We start from the raw sequence: 25,579 nt of genomic DNA, 5'->3' as shown, positions 1-25,579 counted from the left end.
TGTCGTTGACGCTACTTGTTTCGGCTTGATGGCTGTATGGTCTAGTTTGTCATTGGCAGTTGTAGACAAATGTTCATTGGTCTGGGTCGGCATCCATACCTGTGACGCCATACCAATATAGTTCGTGGCGGATTCTTCTTGTTAATAATTGTTCTTCGAAGCTTTGCTGTCGTAAGGTGTTTTGTCTTTTCTTCTGTCAACTTCCTTACAGGAAATAAGCTGTCTTGCTTGAGCCAAACTTAATATTTCCGTCCTGCATGATTGTTGGCTTTTGATAATACGTTTCTTGCCATCCAAACTTTGATTGTTGTTGATTAGTGCGTTGCGGATGTATGGACTCCTGTCTCCACATTGACACATATTTATCATAGGATAAGAAGGGTTCTGAAAAGTTGTCATTTCTGAACACTGCTTCATTAGTATCCAAATCAATGAATACTCTGTTAACTTTCATCCATGACACAGATAAGATACATGGCGTTGCTGATCTATTTGGTGGCAGCACATGGAACTTATGAGTGTACGTGTGCCCCTGCACTGTGATTGGTAACATAGTAGACCACAAAGTGGTCACCTCATCACCCAATGAGACTTTCAACTTGTGTGTTTCTATGAATTGCGTCATTGGTCCAAGTTTTTGAAAGAGCTCAGAGCTGATGACACTCAATTTTGCCCTAGTGTCAAGCAAAGCATAGGTTTCTACTTGTTCTGTGCCTGCATATGCTTTTATGTAAGGACTACACCACGTGTTCTCGTCCCGATCCATAAGGTCTGTGATTGTCCTTGCTAGTTCTTCGCTTTGTATATCCGGTTCGATTGTTTGGATTGTTGAAGAGAATATTCTTCAGTCAGCAGTGGTGTGACCATGTTTATTGTTCTCAAAAATTGCTTACGCTTAGCAATGCGTTCCTTGGCTTCTTGTTGTGCCTGGTCATGAACTCGTTGCTGTTCCTGTCTATAGGCTTTGCCATAATGCAATTGAAACAACATCCCAGGAGTTAGAGGTAAATGATGCTTTTCCCAACGACACCCACTAATCCAATTCAACATTTCTTTTCCATCTAGTGTCGACAGTTTTGCTGCTCCGCTAGACGAGATATCTTGGATCAAATAAGGCCCCATTCCTCTTTTCTTTAGTTTCTTGGCATACTGTTTAAGGGTGTATACCAAGACATAGTCCCCCGTTTTAAAGTCCTTGTTTTTGACATGTTTGTCAAAAAACTCTTTCTGTTGTATTTTCTTGGAAAAAATGGTTGCTACCGCATTGAGTCGTAACTCGTCTAGTTTTTCTAGGTCATCTAACGTTTTCGAAAGCTCATGGCCCGTCCAGTCCAACCGTTTAGCTACTCTTAGCATTGGAATAAAAAATTCAATAGACAGTATTGCATTTAACCCATACACCATATTAAACGGTGTAGCATTGAGGGTTGTTTTATATGCAACTTGATAAGACCATAATGCTGAATATAGCATTTGATCCCAGTTCGTCCTTGTTTTACTAACCAGTTTCGTAAGAACTGTGCACAATATTTTGTTGGTCGCTTCTGCTTGGCCATTGGCTTGTGGATGGTAGGGTGCAGATTTACGATGAATTACCATAAACTCATTCAAGAGATGTTTGATAACTTCATTTACAAAGTGCATCCCTCTATCACTCACCAGCTCGATTGGTAGGCCATATCGTGTAAATACATATTCATATAAGAATTGTGCCGTGGTTCTTGCATCTACCTTTTTTGTGGCTTTTGCTTCCACCCATTTGGTCATATAATCAGTGGCCACTATGATGTATTGTGCTTGTGAACGATAAGCTCGTGGAGTACTAGGACCAACAAAGTCCAATCCCCATTTAGCGAATGCTCGAGCACTCATTATTGGTCTTAAAGGCATGTCGTCTCTCTTAACTGGCACCTTAGTGCGTTGACATTCATCACACCTTTTCACGAATTCTGCTGCATCTTGAATCATGGTCGTCCACCATATGCCTGTAATCATAATGATTTTTACGGTTCTCTCCGCTGAAAAATGACCTCTTGCTATGCCTGCATGGCTTGCTCCAATAATGGAAAGTAGTCATTTTCATGAGGAACTATCCTCAACTGGTCATCGGTTCCTCTTTTATACAATTGGTCACTAATGATGGTATACCTATTCGCTTCGATTGTAAAGCCTTTTGTCTGGCTTTAGACCAATCTCCTGGTAGCTCCCTATTAGTCAAATATTCCACAATAGCATGACTCCATGTGGGTGCTATCATCACTTGGTATAATGTGGCATAATCCACAATGATATTGGCTGTGTAAAAGTTGCATTTCTTGGTGTAATTAGCTACATCGCCTGCCATTCTAGGCCAATACACTCCAAGTCTTCGTAATCGTTCATATGTTATTTGATTTCCTCGATGGAAACCCCCTGTCTGTGTATGTGCCTCCTCTAGATACGCGTTGTACTCCCTGGGCCTATACATAACCTTAGAATCCCATCGTTACCATGATGATACATTCTTTCCGCAAGCATAGTGTAATTCTTTTCTTGTCTAACGTCTTCCACCGTGTGTCTTTCCTCAAGATTCATTCCATATGTCAACAACAGAATAATCTGCTCTGACCACTTCGGTACCATCTCTATATTAAATAGGTATGCGTCTGGGAGATCATCATCTACACTAGTAGCCTTTTCGCCATTTAGTAATCGAGAAAGGTGGTCTGTTCTTTGATGAATTTTTCCTTTCTTTGCTACTACCGTAAAATCAAACTCCAGCAACACAATGAACCATCTTACAATTCGTCCCGTGTTACATGGTTTGTTTACTAAGTACAAAAGTGCCCGATGATCCACAAAAATGTGAATTTGTTCGCAAGCAAATAAGGCCGAAATTTCTTTACCGCATATATCATACCTAATCCTTCTCTTTCAGTGGTGGTATAATTCTTCTTTGCGCTGTTGAGTTGTCTACAAGCATAACTGATGGGAAAATGTGTGTTACCCTCTCCTTGTTGTGCTAATATACAGCCTATTGCAAATGCCAAAGCATCTACATGTACATGGAAAATCTTTGACCAATCCTGTGCTTTTAGAATTAGTGCTGATTCCAGTGCATCTTTTAATTTTTGGAATGACTCCTCACATTCGTCGGTCCATATGAACATCGTGATTAGACTATACAAGGGTTTTGCTATTACAGCATACATGTAGATAAAACGTCGGTAGTATCCACAATGTCCCATAAATGATTGTACCTCTCGTACAGTGTTTGGTCTTGGCAATTCTATGATCACTTTTACCTTGTCTTCATCAGTGGTAATTCCATTAGCCGATACTATGTGTCCTAGGATCTTGCCTTGCCGTACCATGAATACACATTTTTCTGGGTTGAGCCAAATCCTATACGTTCTGCATTTTTTGAATACCTTTCTAAGATGATCTATATGGTCTTCTCTCAATAGAGAATAGACACACAAGTCATCCATGTAAATATCCAAAAATATTCGCAAGTATTCTTTGAAAGCATGTGTCATTAATCTCTAAAATGTGGCTGGAGCATTGGTCAAGCCAAATGGCATAACCCTAAACACATATATGTCCCATTCAGTTGCAAACACTGTTTGTACTGATCTTCTAGTTTAACCCCCAATTGGTTATAACCAGAGAATCCGTCCATAAAGCTATAGGCCTGCTTGCCTGCTACTTGTTCGAGGATGTGTTCCGTGATAGGAAGAGTATAGTTGTCCCTTATTGTTGCTGCATTTACCTTCTTGAGATTCACACACCCGTAATTTCCCGTTTTTCTTAGGTACCGCCATGATTGGCAACACCCACTCAATGTGCTCTATCTCATAAATAAATTCAACATCCATAAGTTTGTCTATCTCGTCCTTGATCCTTTGACAAATGTCTCATTGTATGTGTAGGGCGTTGTTTGCTTGGCTTTGCATCCGGCTTTAGAGGGATCGAATGTTCACAAATGTTAGGATCCACTCCCTTCAGATCTTTGTATGACCAGGCAAATACATCACGAAATTCTTTAAGCATTTTTATCAGTAAGTCCTCTTCTTCCTGGCTTAGATCAGTGGCAATGTAAGCAAATCGAGGACTTTCTCCCAGCTTTGCTAGGTCTATTTTCTTGGCGTTCTCTGGTCCATCATAGGACTTGTTGGGTTTAGGCTCTCTCATCGGTTCCTGGACCACCAATTTTCTCTCCTGAATGGTGTACTTACAATAGTGTGGAGGTACATCTATCTCTTTACTCCCCTCACTAGCGTTCGATCCATCGCTACTTTCCATCTCAGTTGTCCATACATTTTCATTTTTTTTCAATTCATTGTATTTCTTTTTCCGCTCAACTTTCATTATAATTGGATCTCCAAAGACATCCAATATTTCCCTTGCAACTCTCTTTTTTGCCTTGCTGTTTTTCTTAAGTTTCAACAGTCTTGCCTTAAAACTTGGGTCTTAAGCAATCTTAAGAAATCTTCCTGACACTTTATCCTTAGCACAATCAACAACATGAATGTTCATAAGGAAGTGTGTCTTACTCCTGAACTCAGGCATAGGTCTAAACCTAGTTGGTAGACTTTTATGGTGTCGTCTACTCTTGTATTTTTTTTGGCGTCTCGCACTCTGGTTCGGGAAGTCATTAAAGACGTCATTTTCTTGATCCCGATGGTCATCTTCTTCCGTATTTTTTGACTACTCGTCATCCACATTATCTTCGTTTCACATTGATAAGAAGAATCATAAAATTCTTCTCCATCATGCTTGATGTTTTTAGTGGGGATGTCCACATAACCCACTATCTTAATATCAAGTTTCGTTTTCGTTTGATTGACCCTCGTATTCTCGGTGTCTCCTTTGTTCTCGTCTTCCTCCACAATTTTGCTCAACATGTAGTATGGTACGATATCGTAGCCATTCTCGTCACAAAATTTTGTGGGAGTGACTTCATTGACGCACACATCCAAAGTAGCCAAGATTTGAGACCATTCTAGGGATTCGAGCTTCTCTTCAGGGAAGGGCTCTCGTATATAGGCATCGTCTTCCAATACCCTCTCTAGTGTCCTTTCATTGTGGTCGAATTCACTACATTGAGATGCTCCGCACATCCATATCTCTTTTTTCTTACAGAACCACGCTGGGACTTTTGATCCACTAATGGTGGTTGAGTCAAACTCTTCCACAGGTGTTCTCGTGACATCATGGTAGCTATGATTCCTCATATTTACACGTGTAGTGGTTTCATCATGTCTTAGATACAAATAATCATACCCCTAGTCCTGCACCATCTTGAGTTGCCTCATAAACGGCCTACCAAGGATAATTTCATAATGTTTTTTCTTGTCGAAATCTACTATGACAAATGTATGTTCATACTCTATGCCACATGAAGATACCACAATGCCTCAAGCAATCCTATAGGTCTTTCTACATGTCCATACGCTAGTTGCAATTTCATTCTAGTTGTTTGTATTGCCGGTTTTCCCCATTTTTCCCATAGCAATTTGGTAGCAATGGCAATGCCAGCTCCACTATCAAGTATGGCCTTGGTCTCTATGCCGTTATACGCGACTGGTAGAGTAGTGTTGCCATCTTCACCCTCACAATACTCTCCAACCTTGGTGAGAGGCACTGGTCTAGTGTTGACTCTCTTCGGTTCTATGTCATTAAGCTCAGTTTCGAAGAACTTAAGAGGCGTCCTTATACCAACTTTTTCAAGACATTTTCCCACTTCCGTCCACATGCTTGGCCTAATTTCTAACAATTCTGCCAATGTGATTGTACACTTGACCGGAATAGACAACAAGTCTGTCAAAATTTTAGTGTCCAATTGATTTGACCCTCCTATTCTTTGAGAAGGTACCCTTCGAATTTTTGACCTTGCCTCGTAGTCTCCCATGTATGGCAGCAAAGTTCTGAGTGATGCTGGTATGCTATCTTCTGATGCAACGGAACCATCATCCCCTTGAAATGATTTAGCATCTAAATCCCATGGTGATTTATTCAAGTTTAACTCAGAGAAAGGAGCTGACTTGACTGTTTTTGTCTCATATTTTTCTTGAGCTTTTCTCACTGTTTCCCATAGCTCTTCAGGCCAATTTTCTTCCACAATGGGTGTATATGGTGGAAAATCTTTTAGTGATTCATCAGTGCTATTAGGTACGATTCTTGAATCCTCTACATCAGGCAAGGATTTAACGTTTCTATCTTGTCAGGTACCCTTTGTTCAGTTTTGATAGGTATTTCATTGTTTGGTGGTTTGATTATTCTATCCCTCACTTCCACCGGTGGAGGCTCTAGTAAGGCTTGTGCAGTTTCAATAAACTGCTTGCACATCTCTAGTCTCTTTTTTTCTATCTCTGGATATGGATATGTCATCCACCTTTGCTCTAGAGTCTGTCTGTTTTTCAATCTTGCTTCATAGGCTTGCAAGATTGCATCCAAGGGTTCATTGACCTTATCTACCAATACAGACCTCCTGAGCTTGCACTCCTAGGTCCCTCCTTAGAGAGTCAGACTCTCTCTGCTGTTTAAGTTGCTCTCGAGACATTGTTAGCTCAGCTTCTACAACCTTCTGTTTTCGTTCACGTCTAGCTTTCATTTTCTCTCTTCGTTCTTTCCAAGGATTATCACGACTGACGCTAGACTTGTCAGTCTTGATTTCCTCTTGATTTCTATCATTACTCTTGGGCTGATTGCCATCTTTCCTTGTTTGGGCTCTTGTCAAGACCTTAACAGGAACCGTAGTTTCATTTTTTGACCCCACTGGCGATGGTATGGAATTTACCATGTTTAATGAATTTTTTGCTCCTTTGCTCGGGTTTTTAGGGCAATCAAGAATCAAGTGAGTAATTCTACACTCGGTGCAATATGCGTTGACTCTAATGATTTCATCATGAGGACATTCTCTTAGCCAATGGTCTCCACCACACTTGTAGCAGGGTCCCTTAGGCTGTTGAGGTGCTCCTTGAGCTCCTCTTTGTTGGTATGCATGCCTCTGCCCGCCCATGCCTCCGTTGGCTATGAAAAATAGTGTTCGTTCATCCAAGATGTATCTTCCTTCTCCTGCTCTATGTGCAGCTGTTGGTGGTCATGCACTTCCCATCATGCTCCAAGGTTTTGGTGTTGGGGGTTCTTCCGGTGGATAATAGACAGGATTTGCAACATATCCATTGGAATCTTTGTAATATGCATGCATAGGTACAAAAGACTTCTCTTCTAGTTCATTTACTGTTGGTGTGTATCTTATGCCGATTGGTCGCAATCCTGGTAGGGGTGGTTGTTGCCCCAATACTGGTTGTGGTCTTTCTACACCTACAGGTCCTGGTAGGTTGCCTGTACTTCCTCTACAAGCTTTTTTTAGTACTTTCTCTACAAGCTGCTCTTGGCTTACAACTACTTCTCCTTTCGGTGTTGTCTTAGCAGACTTGCTTCCACTTTGTTGTGAGGATGAATCGTCATCAAGATCCTTGAATTCACCCTCCTTGTAGACCACACAATTGTCTACAAGGTAAAGAGCTTCCTTAGTTAACTCATTTAACGTCGTGCTCCTCTTCATATGTAAGTCCTTCTGGAGATCTGCGTTCCTTAGTCCTTGAATAAATATAAGCATAAGTCTGGACTGAGTTGGCAGTTCTTCCAAAGGGTAGAACTTCACATATCTTTTTAGTCGTAGGGCCGCCTTTCGCACAGATTCCCCTTCTTTCTGTTTGAACTTATGGATTTGTGAGACTGTATTATGAGCTATCCCCCTTGGTGAGAATTCCTCTATAAATTCGTCAAAAACCTCCTCCATAGACTCTAAATCTCTACGCTCCACAGAGTCAAACCAAGTAGCGGTATCCTCCTCTAGAGTAAGCCCAAACCCTATAGATTGAGTAGAGAAGTCCAACAATTCTTTAGCTCTAATCACGCGCACAAAGGCTGCTACATGATCTATAGGGTCTCTGTTTCCTGTGTATTTCTTGTTTACCCATTTTTGCACATGAGAAGGTCTAATTCTACGATGGTCTACAAATCTCATCATTGGTTCTCCTCGTCCTACTCGATATACCTCCTCTGGCCTTCGGTAGTGGGAGGGTTCCTCTCCCAGTGGTGCTCCTAAGCCATAATTTCTGACGGTTCTTGCAAGAGGTGGTTCATCTCTTCGAACTCATTCTATGGGTTGTCTTCCAGGCTGTGCCGACTCTTGAGTTTTTGGCTTACTCTCGCCTTGATATTGTGAATAGAGTGGTGGTTCTTGTAAATCTCTTAGACCTCTTGCAGCTGGATAACCATCTCTGTTTCGGTTTTATTCTAATGTCGCACTTTGTTGAAGCCATGCCTGCAATGATGGTTGGGTTGGTTGTTGGTTCTGGTAGTTGAACGTCTGTTGTCGGTTAGAATGTGATGTTGCGTCGTACTCTTCTGAAAATGGATTTGTTGACTTGCTAGGGGGATAGGTGGACCTTGGTACCTCCTCGGGGGCATATGTTGGCGTTTCTAGAACTGTTGCCTTTTCTACCTCCTTTGGGAGAATACGTTTGTATTCTCGCCCGTACCTGTCAACAAAAATGATAGCCTTCCCCATAGCACTTTCATAAGAGAACAAGTAAAGAACCTTGTCTTTGCTTAATTCATTTGGGTATGGTTCTTTGCATCGAAAATAAGAGACTACTCCCTCGCTCTCATGCTTGTAAATTCCCACATTCTCATTATAGGTAGAGACCCTGGTTGTTTTTTTTCATACATAAAAAGAGCTCCAGGTCGATCAATTTTTGGAGGCGGTTCTTGAGTTTCTTGGACCATTTTTCCTTTTGCCACATTATCTCCATATCTGTTGTAATCCTCAAGGTTGCTAACTATCAGGTAGTGGTTCCCCTTTTCATCTCGGAATCTGTCTCCATCATCATAGACTTGAATTATCTCTAGTCTCTGAGACGATCTTTCTTCTATACAAATACACTTGCATCCCCGATAGTCAGAATAAACTAGGGCTCCCCTAGAGTTTGTTCCTTCTAAGAAGATTATAGTGAACTTGGCATGTTCAAAGGGTTCTGGGAGGTACTTCCTCCTAGCATTGGTCCTCCACCAGAGAAACCTCCTGGCTGTTGACTCCCCATCATGAAGAAGGACTTATCTGATGAAGTGTCAGTATCACTACCCTCCTCAATGATTGGTGCTAATGGATCTAGCCTTCTCTGAGTTACACTCTCCTTAGTGGACGTGGTGCTTACTTGACTTTTGACACTTTTAGCTCCTGACTAAAAAAGGCTCCTGACCTTAAATACATAAGACTCCAAGCTGTATTGCAAACTTAAAGCTTACCTGGACTTCTCTTGCCTGTGCAGCTCTGTGATGATCTCCTTCTGGGATCTACACAAGTATAGTTAGTCTGTTCACAAGGGTTTTCCTTGAACCAGGGAAAAATCTTTCAATTATGTACAACAATCACTTTTTTATGACAATTGGTCAGTCTTAGCAAATTTGTGTTTTTCTCCTTAATAGGTGTTTCAGGGTCTTCTGGTGGTCCAATTTCAAATGTGAAATGATGGCTGGGATCTATGTGAAGAGTATGTCCTAGCTGTCTAGTCACAATTTGCAAAAAATGTCTGAATCACCCCTTTCTGAGTCTATCGTGATAGACTGACAGATTCCTCAGTATAAGTCAATTTAAAATTGTGACTTCACCTTTGGGTTCCCCTTACTCTTTAGAGTCTATCCCTTGAATTTCGTACAATTTGGACTCTTGGTTTGTGTTTTAGGCCAAATCTAGTGATTTTGTCAAACTCTTAATCTCTATCTGGACCTTAGACTCACTTCTAGTGATCCAAACACCTTGAAACTTGGTATGTAAGCTCTTTAGGTCCTGTTTAAGCTAACCCTAGGAGGGTTTTGCAAAATAAGGTCTACAGCCCAACTTCCTTAGCCTATCGCGATAGACTCATAATCTTCTCCAAATTGGGTCTTTTTCCAAAGTTCTCTCCACAACTCGAATCCCCACCCTCTGTATGGTGTATCCACAAATTTGTGCAGTGTTTGGACAATAGGTTAGGGCCTTTTTGCCAATATATCTCTGATGTCAGATTCTAACACCAGACTTGGGGTTTGGTGGTCAAGTAGGTGTTCAAATGTCCTCAAATTTTGTGAGCACTCTTATTTTGATGTGTTGAGTCAGTGATCCTAGTGGTTTTCCCTGAATGTGAGTCTATCCCCAAGTAGTAGTCTATCGCGATAGACTCGGCAGAGGGCAATTGGGATGTGATTTTTTTACTGTTTTTGAACAGTTTGGTTTCCTGTGCCCTTAGAAGTCTATCCCTCAAAATTTCATTCAATTTGGACTCCTTTTGACCTTGGACTCAAGCACTTTTACTTTTCTATGGAAAATTCACAGCTTAGATGCACTTGAAGTGATGCAAATTTGATGAAAATTCAAACTTAAGCTTGTGAATATAAGTTGTACATCATGACACAATCAGGGCTAGTGGTTATATCTCTTTTTGGCCTCTTTAGGTTCACTTAGTGTTTTCTTATGGCAATATTGCCCTTGTTTTTTCTTGTTGGTTTTTGTCGCAATTTTAACGTTTTCTCAAGCGCTGGATCATACATCCAAATGCCTACACTATTCACACCCTTGAAGAGTGTATGGTGTGGATTTTTGCTTTCAAGGAAAGCAAACATCCTCGTTGTTTCTTCTATTTGTTTGTTTTGCGTTTTTAGAGAGTTTTTCTACACTATTCGCACACAAACATCACTTAGAACTCAAAACCATAAATCCTAACTCCACCTTATCCTACCTAACTAACTCTAACTAGTCGTAGACCCTCGGCAAGTCACAGGCTTCCTGGCTATCCACTAGACCTCAGGATATCCTCTCCTGGATCTTCTCTTAAAATTTAAGCTCTCTCTAGTCAAAACTATAGTAAGCTAACCATCACACGAGTGACGTAGATCTCCCTACTTAAGGTCTTGTGTCCCCGGCAACGGCGCCAATGTTTTATGGAAAACTACTCCCCTGTTCATGCTCACAAGCACGACACAGGCAACATACTTGTCATCCGGTGACACGACTAACCCGTAGGTGCACGGAGGCAATCTCGTTAGCTTGTCAGGCTGAGACCAACCTACACATACGCACTTCTATGATGCATCAATCACTAATCCTTGTTAACTCCAACCCTCTCTATCCCTAAACGCTCATAACACCGTTAACACATCAAATGAACTCGGAATCGCTTCAAACTTGGTAGGCACCATCCCCTCACTAGGATACACTTACCTATAAGTCCAATCTCACCAGATTATAACCCTAACTACCTTGAATACAGTCGCGATAGACTCACAAGTCATAACCTAAAAGTATGCGAAACCTAAGTCTATGAACATCTATGTGTAGCTAATCTCGCCCTCATTCCATAAAGTACTTGATTGTTGAAAACAAACACCGTTTGTGCTACTTACAAGCAAAACAAGCTTGTGGTAAGATCGCTCCCGAGCAGCTCGAAGATGTGAATGCGCGGCGTGGGCGCGTAGATCTCGGAGAGGCTACCGCGATGGTGTGGTCGCTTCGTGAATCCGGTGAGGGAGATGCGTGTAGTGAAGAGGATAAGATCACTCTCTCTCTCTCTCTCTCTCTCTCTCACTCAGAATCGTACGACATAGAATTGATCATTCAAATGTTATTCAAAAATGGTTCTAAGGTGACCTTTATACTTTAGCCACCTTAGCTCAAAATGTACATGGGGTTTTCATTGAGTTCTACTCGTCATAATTACAAATGGAAACGCATTGCATCTCGGCCAACTAATAAATCTATACATAATCCAGACAATTGGATAAAGATGGTAGACATCATTGGCATTACAAAGGAAATTTATACAATTGTTGGCTCCAACATGGTCGAAGAAAACCCTATTCACAAAAGTGATCACAATAAAGCATACATGAATGCGGGTCCAGTGCCAACATGAATCTCATATTAAGAACTAGGCATGATTGATGAACTTCCAAAAGTTGAATCAATTGAATTTATTACACAAAGCAAAGCATTTGGTGAGATTGGTGGGAAGCTCATCCACCATACCCACAAAGAGAAGAAGGGCCAAGACAATTGACAGTGAGGCCACAAAGTCAAATTTTGAGTTGGGTGGAGAAATTAAAATGAAAGATGATATACCTTATGAATATCAGTCTATAGAGGAGGAGTAGGACATTGCCATCACTTTGGTCCAAAAAAGACCGCAACCTACTTAACAAACTCCAAAAACTCAAGTCCAAAGATTAATGGAGGAAGCACAACGACTCCTGAAGGAACGATTGGCCAAGCTAGCCACTAAAAAGAGAAAGTGGACGAAGCTCCCTTTGAAGAGAAGATTATGATATTGAGCTTGAGAGAAAGCTTGAAAAAATCAAAGAGGAAATACTTATGAATGTGAAGGAGCAAAAACACGAAAAATCTACTGATGAAGCCGAGTTGGCAGGAGCGTTCAGACAAAAAATCCAGTACTAAAGAGGAAAACTGATCAAAGGAAGGTAGAAGATTCAAAATGACAAAAGACTATTGATCTAGAATCTTTGCTAGATTCCCCAAGGACCCAACAATCAATGCAAAGAGATTATCCCAAGGATACAACTACCACTACTCTACAAGAAGAGGGGAGATTACAGACAAAGACAGATGCTTATGGCTGGTTCAATAGCCAAGACTCAAAGGGAGCATGAAATCAAGGAGCTCCAAGGACAAATAGGAAAAAGCAAGGGTAGATTTAACTAGCAAGAAAGCAGAGAGTCACACTAGAGAGTTTCAAGCTAAAGACTTGGCAATCAGTGCTTTGTAGTTAAAGGCTATTGTGCATGTCCCACAAACACAACAAATGATTAAATTTGAAAGTATAGATCTACCCCAATGGACTTACCTAGAACATCATTAGAGGGAGGTTTCCATGAGTTTGAAGAGGGAACAGAGCACTTAGATGCCTATGATGAGCTACAAAAATGGATAAATGACATGCCAACAGGCTCACACAAAGAGTATATGCTATATGACCTCAAAGTATTAGAATCGACGACACTATTAATGATCAAACCAAATGAAGTGGTAAAGAACTTAGGCCACAAAATGGTAGCCCTTCCATTGATGAAACGAGAAGCTTTATTGTGGGAAAAGAAGATCATGCTAGCATTAGAACCAAATGCAATGGTCAAAATGTCAAAAAACAACCATTTTGGCACTCAATTTTGCAGATATAGCTCAAAGACAGGTGGTTACTAGCCACATACAAATTAAAAATGATTATACTTGAATGAAAGAGCATGAGACAAGAACACAATGCATTTCTTGAAACAGAACTCTGATTACCAGATTTAGAGAAAAGTAAGTTACAAGCTGTTGCTGAGTAGTCGCTCACAGTGGTACATCCAAGAAGCTCTTCAAACTTTCAAATAATGTTACAATATCGGCTCAGACTAAGGACTTTGAGCTTTATACTTAGGGCTTTTTGTACGGACAATGGCCGGCTTACAAGGCTTTTAAGCTCATGATAGAAATTACATCTCAGAATTTACAACATTTGGCTCAAAAATCATAATGTCTCTTTTACAAGGCTTTTGGGGAAAATGATACATCACAATTTTAGACTCAAGCAAGGCCTGCGGGAGCCTGTCAGCTGCATCTACCCCCCCTCCTAGCCATTGCATGTCCTCATGTAAGCCTTTATTTTTTTTTTCTTCAGTAGTCAAAGTGCCGCTTCTCCAATGTCTTTGTTATTTGGGGGAGCTTAGGAGGTCGAGCAATTGTGCCAGCTTGGACTGATAGATCTTTAAATGGGTTATATAAATGTTAGTGGCTGTTTCCAAGTTCTAAGAAATGCCCCATGTGACTTCAAGGAACACCTTCCAAGGGTGTTCTGCTACATCAATGTCTTGAAAGGCTTGTATGCAAGTGATAATCATTTTGACAATCTTTGTCAGCATCCGGCATGTTACGTCAGGTACATCTCTCATTTGAGCAATGAGAGATTTCATGGTGTGGGGCAAATATGATTATGTTGGTTTGTAGTTGTTGATCGGCTTTGAGAGTGCATGATAGTTTAGAATAGAGGGCCTCCAGCTCCTCCATGTGATGTAAGTTTCCCAAGATTGACATCTAGGGATTAGACAATAGATTGGGTCAATCCTGAGGTGTTGAGGGGCATTCTAATAAGAGGTCTCATCTTGGGATCTTTTCTTGAGACACTTCTTTCTCCATAGGGTCTGACTCTCTAGGATGAGCAACATTGGTCCACTGTGATTGGTAGATCTCTGTAATCACCCTTAGGATAATGTTCTTAGACCCTAGGGTGACCTATATGGACTCTTCGATTGTAGTTTCAAGACTTGGACCATGATGTATCAAGATTTTGATACCTCGTCAACTGTCCTCCAGACTTTGTAGATTAGTGTCCTTAGGCCTATTATAGCTCCTCCTAAAGTTTGTTGCAATCCGTGTTCATTTGGTCGATGAAATGGCATGCTGAACTACAACGGTAAGATAGGACAAAGGCGGATTCCTAGATTAGAGAGTGATGGTTTGTTGAATGTGTTGATAGCTTAGTTTACTAGGTTCATTTCTTGAGGTTGACACCCTCAAAGAGTCACCGTTTGGGTAGCAATGTCACAAGGAGCCCAAAAGTTCCAATACCTGTTCCAAGCATCATTTAAAGAGTATAAGTTTGAAAGGTATGAGGATACAATGATTATTATTGTGGTCAACAAAGTGAAAGGTCAAAGAAATCATTTGCCCCAATGGGTGATGTTACAAGGGAAAATTTCATATCTTCAAATGCATTGTATCCAGCATGGCTAGATATGCATAGTTAGATGTTGATAGAGTCTCAACTGAACCACATATTAAATAAGGTTCATTCAATATTGGGACCTAGTGTGTAAGAACAAAGGGGGTAACGATGCAAAGGTATATAAGAATTGATGGGAGAAGCAATGAGGACCTAATGTAAGCGATCCAAAAGTGTGGGAGAATGTAGATGCAATTGTCTTCTCATGGATGCCAAGGGGACAAACAAAGAACCCTCCTTATATACTAAAACATTTTATTGCAATAGCTTACATGTAAGAGTAAGTTAGATGCAGCTACCCTATTTCTTTTGCATTCTCTAGTTAACCATATGGACTATTTTCAATTTAGGCTTGTGGATGTTGTAGCTGATTCATGAGATTTGAGAGAGAGAGAGAGAGAGAGAGAGAGAGAGAGAGAGAGAGAGAGAGAGAGAGAGAGAGAGAGAGAGACGAACATAAAAGAGACAAGCATGGTGGATGCTGTAGTTGCTTCATGAGATTTGAATTAGAGAGAGAGAGAGAGAGAGAGAGAGAGGAGAGGAGAGGGAACATAAAAGAGACGAGCATGGTGAGAGCTTCAGAGAAAGAGAGATTTATAAAGAAAAAGAGGAGGCCGATTGCATGCATCAGTAATAGTAAAAACAAAATGAAAGCTCTTTTGTGTCTAGGGGACATACTAGCACCTCTAGGTAAAGTGATCTTTACACCTTTGTAAATCTGCATTTAAGATTTTAAAAAATGTCAAGAAAACGCATTCATCTTAAAATTTTTTGGACTTTCCATCCGAGTCCAAAGAGAAAATCAAAACAAATTTTGACTTTTATACCAAAGCGGGTTATCTTACGTTCAATGCCCATTTGGCATTTGAGCATTTTGCACTTGGGTAAGGGCGCCCGCTCGACTCTGCACATCTGAACATCTCCACGTCTGTGCCGTGAGGGTCTGCATCAATCAACGGACGAGGGTTCAAGCGAGTGAATGTGAAAAAGTGATGGCAACCTCCCACACGTTACTTTTTGCAATCATTTGGATGGTTGTGAAGCCTGCCTAAATAGCCCACCATTGTCAGAGGCATTAGTGAGTTATTTATTACACTTGCTTGTGATATGGATTTTCAAAATCTTTTCCAAATTTTTTGAAATTTGTAGGTAGATATGGATTTTCAAAATCTTTTCCAATTTTTTGAAATTTGTAGGTAAAAATTAAATTAAATAAAGGGAGTGGGAAGAAAACGTGGATAGCAAGGAATAGTCGCTTACTATTAAACAGTTACACCTACCCTTCTTCTTCGAGAATTAGAAACGTTTTTTGAAAAGTTGTCGAAGCCTCCGCATCTAGTGTTAAGATTTGAAGATCTCCCTATTCTTTCAAAAGATAGGTAGTGGGAGGTAGTACCTTTCTCTATGGAAGGGCCTAATTTCATTTTTCCCTTCTAACGAAAAAATATCACAAAAATTACAAGTCGTTTTTTGTAATTAAGCGACATGTTTGGTAAGCATATAAGAAAGCAGTGTGTTTGGCGAGGAATATTGATAGAAATTTTATTTGCAAGCTTTTCTGTACGTCAAAACATTCTCCTGTACACTTTCAAAAATACATAAAGACATATTACTTTCCCATTTTCAATGCTATATCATGTGTATGTCCCGCCATCCGTTGTATGCATGAAAATTGCTTGATCGTCGCTCGGGGAGGGGGGGGGGGGGGGGGGGGGAGGGGGGGGGGTGTTTGTTGTGTGTGTGTGTGTGTGTGTGTGTGTGTGTGTGTGTGTGTGAGAGAGAGAGAGAGAGAGAGAGAGAGAGAGAGACCCAATGATCTCTATCCACAATGGTGACGAGCTCGTTAGGAAATGCACAAGAGCTCCTAAAGAGAGAGATCCACCCATGGGGGGCCCATTGATAGCAATACATGAGCACGGGTTTAAGAACAACCTCTTGACAATGAGAAGCAACTCTTGAGAGCCGCAATGTCACCACAACCAGGGCTAGATGCAACGCCAAGAGCTACAACCGTGTCACCTTACACACACACACACACACCCACCCCCCAAGCCAATAAACTCAACAGCAACTGAGGAACCTCAAAATCACTCTCAACACTACCAAACCATCCTAAAAAATTGTAATTTATTAATGTCTTTGCACACATTCCCATTCATAACTTGTCATTCATTTCTTCTATGGAGTTGTCTTTTAAGACGAATTTGTTATGATCTTTGAGACATTCATGACCTACATGGATTTATCACAATGTATGGATTTATCAAGCCTCACAATAAATAGAGTTAGAGTAAGAATTTTCAAAAAGAGAAGTAAGCAGTGCCAACGTTTGAATTAGATGGAATCTAAAGAGATCCCTTGGGTTGGGGCTCAAAAAGAAAAGGGGAAAAAAGAACCTCTTTCCACGTACAGCAGTGCCAATGCCAATAGATATTTCTCTCTCTTACTAAAAGTAAGGGAGAATTATTAAACTACCGCTCTAATTGGTGGAAATTCCCATAATACCCCTTGAATTTAAAAGATTGCTGAAATTTAAGTGCGTAGAACGTAATTTGTCAAAAGTTGCCTCGCCAAAAGGGCAATTATCTCTTAAAATAATGAAGCAATTCATGCTTAAAGCTTGCATAACCAACTCCAATTCTAGTTTTAGCGTCTTGTATTGATAGGCTTATTGATAGACTTGTATGGAAAGCTTGCATAACCAACTCCAATTCTCGTTTTAGCGTCTTGTATTGATAGACTTTTATGGAAAGCTAACTTTGGGAATTTTGGTAAATTTGGGGGTGTTTTGGGAATTTTCACATATTAGAGGGGTATATTGGAAACTTTCCCTAAAAGTTATTGTGGTTCGGTAGCCGTCGCACATTTCTTTGGCTCTTCTTGTCCTACATCATCTATTGCAGTAGGGCATCCGTGATCTCTTGCGCCACTTCATCCCCTGCTCTACTTCATTTCTTGCATCAGCTTTGGCTCATGTAGAGCACAAAGGACAAGCATGGGGGAGGAGCTGCTATGGTGGGTCAAGTAAGAAAGGCGTCCACTGGACGAGGGGGCCCGTTGTGTGCAAGCAAAACGGGAGGTTCCCTGTGAGAGGCCGATGCTAGAGAGAGAAGGAGATATTTTTTGAGTGCGACAAAGTTGGGCATACAGGGCGATCATTGCATCACGATGTGTGTGTATGTATGAGAGAGAGAGAGAGAGAGAGAGAGAGAGAGAGAGAGAGAGAGAGAGAGAGAGAGAGAGAGAGAGAGAGAGAGAGAGAGGTTCAGTAAGAACTTTATTTTTGGTGTTGCTTGCAAGAAATTGCTTCATTATGGAAACTCGCAGAGTTTTCCATGTCTTGGGAGCTTTGCCATTACCTCGTAAACTAGCCCAACATTGTTGCACAAACTTTTGAAAATGCATAGCTACATGATGTAGCTTTGAGGATCTGTGAAGCCCTCATCGCCAAAGGCCTCATCAAATTGTTGGATGAGGCCAAAACTTTGTCCGTAGCACCAAAGGTGCCATCATAGGTGAGAAAAGAGATGCTCTTTTCTCCCTCCTTGAACTTCTTAAGCTTGTAGGACCTTTTCCAAGTAGCATGGAATTTGTGATGTCCTCTCCTCTTGTACTCTCTAGGAGAAAAATGGTTGCTTTTATCAGAAGAGGAGGAAGATGATGAAGGTGGATAAGAGGGTGGCCTCTTTCTCGCTTTTTTCTTCTTTTGATTCCTCCCTTCTCAGAATGACGAGGAGAAGGACTATATGACGATCTTTTCCTCTTGGAAGGAGTTGGGGATCGTCTTGACCATCACCTTTGTGGAGCCACATCTTTCAAAAAACTTGGAGATTCACTTCTTTCTCTTTCATAGGATTCTTCCTCTTCTCTCACCGGAGAGTCTTCTTTCAATAGTCTCTACAAGAGGCTTCCTAAGCTCTCTCTCTTCTTGGGGAGTTTGAAGAATCTCTTCGGCTTGTAAAGCATGGTTGCCCATGGCTAGTTGCAACCTAGTAACAAGATAGTTCACAAACATGGGGGCATCATTAGTAGCACCTTCATGTGCAAAATCAAAATCACCAATATTCATTTTGCATTCTTATGATTGTCAACCATGCTAACTAAATTCATATATATGCTACTTTGTGCTTTGGCAACCTCAAACTTTTGTTGTTACTCTTCTTTATTTTTGAAAATTAGCTCTCAAGCAGCCACACCCATGGTTTAGAGACTCTTGATTGCAAAGAGTAGTGAAGAGGGTTTAACATTGCTCGGTTGATTATGGTTCCTGCTGAGCTTGCTAGTAGCTCAATAATGGTTAAGCCAAAGGCAAGCCTCAAAAGACTCCATTATTAAGTCTATAGTTCCCAAGAGTGTACCTCGAACTAAGTTCTTTTCAACATGATAATAAATTCCTGTCCCTCTTACCCTCTTGCAATGAGCATGTCCAACCTTTCATGGAAAACTTAAGGACCTCTCTTCTTAAGCAAGAAAAGAGAAACCGTTAGCTCTAATACCAATGTAATGGAATATGGCTAATAACATGGTTTGTAGCAAAACTGAAGTAACAATAGTGAGCATTTCCTTAAGAGGATTCTTAATGAACATAAGGAGAGTACTTGATTGAAGGTAGCAAAACAAACATTATACCTAGTTAGCTTGGCATGAATAATACTTGAAAAAGAGAGAGAAAATTAGAGAAATTGACAACAGTTCAGGACCGAATTTACTTGAAGCCGGTCCCCCCTCCAAAAGGATTTTCTATTATAGATTCTCCCTTGAAGAGAGGCCTGGTATAATACATACTTTGTGTTCCTTGAGACCTTGCTGATGCCATTAAGATGGTAAGCTTCATGCACCCATATTATGCTCTTAACTAACTTGCAAAAATATTAACTTGTCTCAGGCCTCAATCCCAAGGCCTTAAATACCTTCAAAGATGGAGAGAGCTAGTAGGAGGGACTGAGGAAGATGAAGAGAAGAATATGTATCTGTATGAGAAAGAAGTAGTCTCCTCACATATAATCACTCTTAGATCATAGCTTAGGATAGTGACAATGAAGATGGAGAGATTGATAAGCATTACTTTGGGCATAACTCTTGGTTGGATTTGCATTCCATAGCCAAGGGTGTTGGTGTAGGCTCTCCACTTCTCAAGCTTGGAGAAGGAGATGACTTGTGTGCAAAACACACAATGGGGGAGTGAGTGTGTGGCTTGTGGAGTATATGAGAGAGAGTGAATTTGATTTTACTTTATTCTTGTTACAATCTTATTGGCTCAAGCTTTTGGGCTAGCCAATGAATGGCTCTAGTTATAACAAGCAAGGGGTGTAGCACTTGGATAAGTGTCCTCCCTTCCCCTTTTGACGAAAGATCTAAATATTTTCAATTGTAGAATTTGAACAAGCGCCTTCCTTTCCCTCTTCAAGAGAAAGACCTTAATTACTTAATTGTAGAATTTGGATAAATGTCATCCTTTCCCCCTTTTTTAAGAGAAAGACTTTAATTTCTTAAATTGTAGCATTTGTACAAATGTACTCCTTTTCCCTTTTTAAGAGAAAGACCTTAATTTCTTAAATTGTAGCATTTGAAGAAATTTCCTCCTTTTCCCTTTTTAAGAGAAAGACCTTAAATTGTAGCATTTGGACAAATGTCCTTCTTTTCCTCTTTTAAGAGAAAGACCTTATTTTTTTAATTGAATCTAAATTCTCATTGGACCTTCCTATAGGTCATCCAATAGGATTCATGCACATTATGAGGGAAATATTGCGAGGGGCCTGACATGTGGCGTTAATGCCTCTTGAGTCTTGGGCTTGCCTTGAGTGTGTGTGTGTGTGTGTGTGTTCTCTCTCATGCCCTACCTTTAGGGCTCATCTTTGACTTGAACACCTCAAGCAGATGCCTAGCTTGCGTAAGGTCTAAAGTACGTAAAGGTCCTCAATCTAAGGACCTTTAACACTAACCTTTGGAGGTCTTTAATGAAGCTAACCCTAAGGTCTTTTAGTCTACATTATCTACTCATTGCTCTTTGGTAGACCATCTCTTTTTTGGACCCTCAATGAGATGTAGCTTTCTCTCCTTTGGTCCCGTGCTGAGAGATAAGTCTAAAAGCACATATCTATATTCTAACTCTTGTTCCCATTCATTTTCCCACATTAAATGATCAGTTCAATATGAGAAAATAATTTTGGATAGGTAGATATTAGATTTTATGACAAAATACTTGGGAAAGGAATAAGCACAAATTCCTATCTTCACATCTTGCTCCTGACCTTATCTAAGACCCATTGGAAATTGGGCTACTAGCCTGATCTCTCTCTCTCTCTCTCTCTCTCTCTCTCTCTCTCTCATATGTGTCTTGAAGAAAAGTCCTTTGAAAGTAAAGTAGAGAGTGCCGCAGGAGATAATGAGGGCAAAGAGGGGAAGAAGAAATGCAACATCTGATCATGGGTCCACTAAGTCTCTTTTATGTTGATTATTACTCCTCTCTCATTCAACCTACTCATCAGTCTCCTCTCTTTAGTATTCTAGACATGATGAGCTTACTTGCATTTTCTCCATGTCCTTCCTTCTCACTCCAATAGAGCTACTCTCTTCACTTTTCTTTCTCATTGTGTCGTTAACAAAGGAGGAAGGGGGGTGGGGGCAACAAGAAAAGAAAACTCAAGCAAGGGAAGGCAAGAGCAAAGAGGAAGGGGGGTGGGGATAGCATAGAAGGCAAGCACATGCAAGGAGGAAGGTGTGGGGAAGAGGACCTGAGGGCTACACCATTCCTGCAAATGGAATCTTTGAGTTACTGAATTTCTTAAAAATATGCCAAATATGTGTACGTTCTCTAGTTTAGATGGGGCTTTCCTTCCAATGGAAGATAGCCTGCATGTGTATGTTATCTAGTTTAGATGGTCCATTAGTAGATACGCCTGTTTTACTCCCCTTCCCTAAAGAAGGAGAATTTTTAAACAAACCCTTCTAAAGAGAGATTCATGAAAAGTTTGCAGATGGGCTATCGTAGCTGGTGGCGATGCATCTCTCTCCCTATACCTCTTGTATGGTCCAATGGCAGTGGATGGAGGAAATGAACTACTTTACTATGGCTCTCCTATGAATCTATCTGCAAACCCTCTGCAAACCCTCTCTCAAATCCACCAACATCTTCCAATCCATGAGCTCTAAGGACTCAATTCTGTGGCCGAGGTTGAAGAGAGTCCAACCCCTGTAGAAGTCTCATCTTTCTATATTTGAGAAGCTAATTCACGGATTGGCCAAAACCTTAATGATTTAATTCTTTCAAAAATCAGTTTAAACAAGGTACTTCAGCCTTGGTGCTTTCCTTTGATGTCTCCAGATCTTAGAGAGTGACACGGTGAGATTTTTGAAGAAGCGGGTCTGCAAGCTTGAACCAGATGTTCTTCGAGGGTTTGGGCATGTGATCAAGATTATCAAATCCGTCATGGTCAATATGTGAAGGTTTCTACTGCCAAGAATTGTTGAATTGGGATGTCTCAAGATGCTTTGTGCCACTTTGTGATGCACTTTCAAACATACATCAATGGCTCTTTGCCTTTCATGAAGGAGGAGGCCATTAGTCTTGCTCAGTCACTCCTCAACACCTACAAAGAAGTCATGGAGGAGTATGTTATTCAAATAGGTGATTTTCTTGGCAATGTGTCACATGCAGCTAGAGATGTAGTCTCTATTCACAAGTGATACACCTTCAATCAACTCCATTTGGAGCGGGATCGCTGAGATGGGATCCCATCTTTTGGCGAGAAGGCATCTCTGATGAAGGTGAGCGGTTGACTCTTGTGAAGGAATTGTTTTTGCAAATGATGGAAGTGGATATCTTAAAGCTGAATCCCTTTCTATCACTAAAGTTGATTGTTGTGCCTTGCATCATGCATGAATAAATACAATGAAGGGAAACAAGCAAAAGCCTAGATTTTCGCTGATGGAAAGGGCTTCAGCCCTAAGGTACTCACATCCACCATTCACAAAAACAGTTCCTTTATATGAGTCAACCCCTCTTGCTTGTTTCTCTTCAATGTACTTATTCATGCAAGGCACGACAATCAACTTCACTCTTATAGAAAATACTTCGGCTTAGAGGTATCCACTTCCACCATTTGAAAAAACAACTCTTCACATGAGTTAACCACTCACTTCATCAGGGACGCCTTCTCGCCAAAAGGGCTCTCAATAACCTACACTTTCGATTGTTTCTCTTCAACGTATTTATTCATGCAAGGCACGACAATCAACTTCAGTGTTAGAAAGGGCTTCAACAAGATTTATCCTTGATGAAGTGAAAGGAAAAATGTGGGTGGATGTAGGTAGGCTTGTTAGCTATACTAGGGAACTTGAGCTTAGCCTTTTGAACCTTTGTGATCTCCAAGTGACTAGCTAGCTTTACTCCAGTATCATACATACTCAATCACCCTCTTCAAACTGGTTTTTGGTACCTACATACAATGATTTACATAGTTGTCTTCTGCATTAGAAGTTTGTCTAGGAATCATATTAATACATATATGGCTTAACTTTCTTTTGTACGAGATACTCCCATGTCATAGAATGTAAACACATGCACTAGTGTATGTAGATCCTGAATTGCTAGGCATGTGCAGAACTCAATGATATAGTTTTAGCTGTGTTTTCAAAATTGGTACTTGTCTGAATGTGAAAACCTTTGGTGCAGTATCCTATAACACCCAACAAAGGGACTCCAGCTATTTTATGTCTTTGAAGAGAATGTTATTGAATGGTTTGTTTCAAGGTTCAAGTTGGGTGTGTAATCAGAGCTTTTGCAATTACAAAGAACCTATTTACTTTTCATATTCCTACCCCCTCTTTTACATGTGAGTTACATATTGCTCTCAATTTTGAAGAATATTTTTAACGTAGATAAACTGTTGGAATTCTATGATTGGAAATGGTTACTCCAGGATTTAATACTTAATGGATATATCCATTAGCCTAATACAGACGTGGCTATATACAATGAGAACGGACCTTCCGAGAATCACACAATTATATGAGGCAGAGATGGTACATGATAGATACTCATGTTGTTTCCACTGTGGACTTGAGCCATATTTACTCGAACTGGGGTCAGGTTGAAGTGAGTGGTCATTGTAGTAGTTGTTTGGAGCCTGGTCATTGTGGATTTGGTCGGAGCCCGTATTATGTTACTTGTTACCATATGATTCTCTTATCTGATTCCCTTGCAGATCACATTTGAGAGACGTCATTTTTCTACTAGCACCACCAGGCTAATTTATTAAGATCTGATAATTGTTGACATGGTCCTTATCTATCATTTTGGGAGATGTTTAATGAGAAAAAGGTACTTCTTAGGTTTTTAGATATGATAGCTCTTCCTATGGTTCATTGTCCGTGGATAGATAATGATTTTGTACTACAACTTGGTATATCCAAACCTTCAAATACGCACTCAAGAAAGCTGGTTTTTATGTTCTTGTCTTAGAGGTGAACTTTCCTAGTCTTTTATGCCTAAAAAATAATGTTTTCCTCTAGGGCTCAACGATTTTGTAGCAAGGTAAAGCACTTGAACATGTGTGTTTTCATGGAGTGCTTTGGATGTTTATTTGTTACTTGGTAAGACTAATGGCTTTTTTACAAATCTCCTCTCAGTGTCATCCACGTAGAGGATTTGACTGTCGTCTGATTACTGCCATAATCGTATGATTGTCTGCTTTCCGTTTCAACTATGTGATACTCTGGTTGCTATTCAAGACCTTCACCTTACAGAGCTTGTCAGAGCTCACCTAGTGTTGCTTGGTGACCTCACTATATAACATCTTCATATCAACCGCCTAGTATGGGAGAAATGAGGACATATACAATATGGCATCAATTGATTAGGTCTAAAGTAAAGATACACAAGGTGGATTCACTAATGTAATACACTACATGTATTCACTACCTATGCATTTACTACTTTAATACACCACACTCATTGGCTAGCAATTGTATGTCAAGAGCGACTTTTGGTAGGTTTTTCCCTACTGAAATTGAACTATCTTCTTCTTCTTGACTTTCAACTCCTTGTCCTGCCTTATGCTGCAGGTAGCTTTCTATTTTGCAGGCGCTTTCTCTTTGTGGACCACACAGGGCTTCTTCTCAAGTATACAATTCAACGGCCATACAATAGCATGAGGGAATCAAGGGAGCCTCCACAATGGAAGCACTAGAAACACGACTACAACATAAATTGTTTCCCCCGGGGTTTCCCATTGACTTGACCCTCTCTCATCTCTCTCCTCCACCTGTCCCATGCTTTCAACATCTCTCCCTCTCTCTTCCTCTCTTCCCTCCACATGCCATCACTCTTCTTTTTCATTCTCAAACCCATCAGAGCATCTTCATTGATTCTATCTAATTAGTTCCAGTTTTAATTCAACCCCTTGTCATGCCCTATGCTACAACTAGCTTTCTATTTGCTATGCAATAAGTAATTAGTCATACATCTTTGTAGTTTTGCTTTGATTTGGCCTGTGAGATTCTACAAATGCTCAAAGAAAATAGATGGCCCTACTCAACATTCATAGAATGCGAGAGGGTCTTGATCGTGCAATTGGGTTGCCTAGAAGAGCCATTTTCATCTTTATTTGTCGTGATAATCTAAGAAATCCCTTTGCCACTTGTTGATTTATACTAGAGAGATTACATTCTATCATCTCTTCTTTGAGTTTGTTCTTGTGTTGACTATTGTCTTCACTTCTGCTATCATGTCTACCATATTTATCACTACCATATTTATTACTGCTTTTATGTTT

Source organism: Adiantum capillus-veneris, chromosome 19 (genome assembly GCF_014529385.1).
Source record: "Adiantum capillus-veneris isolate H3 chromosome 19, ASM1452938v2, whole genome shotgun sequence".
NCBI lineage: Eukaryota > Viridiplantae > Streptophyta > Polypodiopsida > Polypodiales > Pteridaceae > Adiantum > Adiantum capillus-veneris.
The sequence above is the reverse complement of the archived record's forward strand: the minus strand, read 5'-3'. Positions refer to the sequence as shown.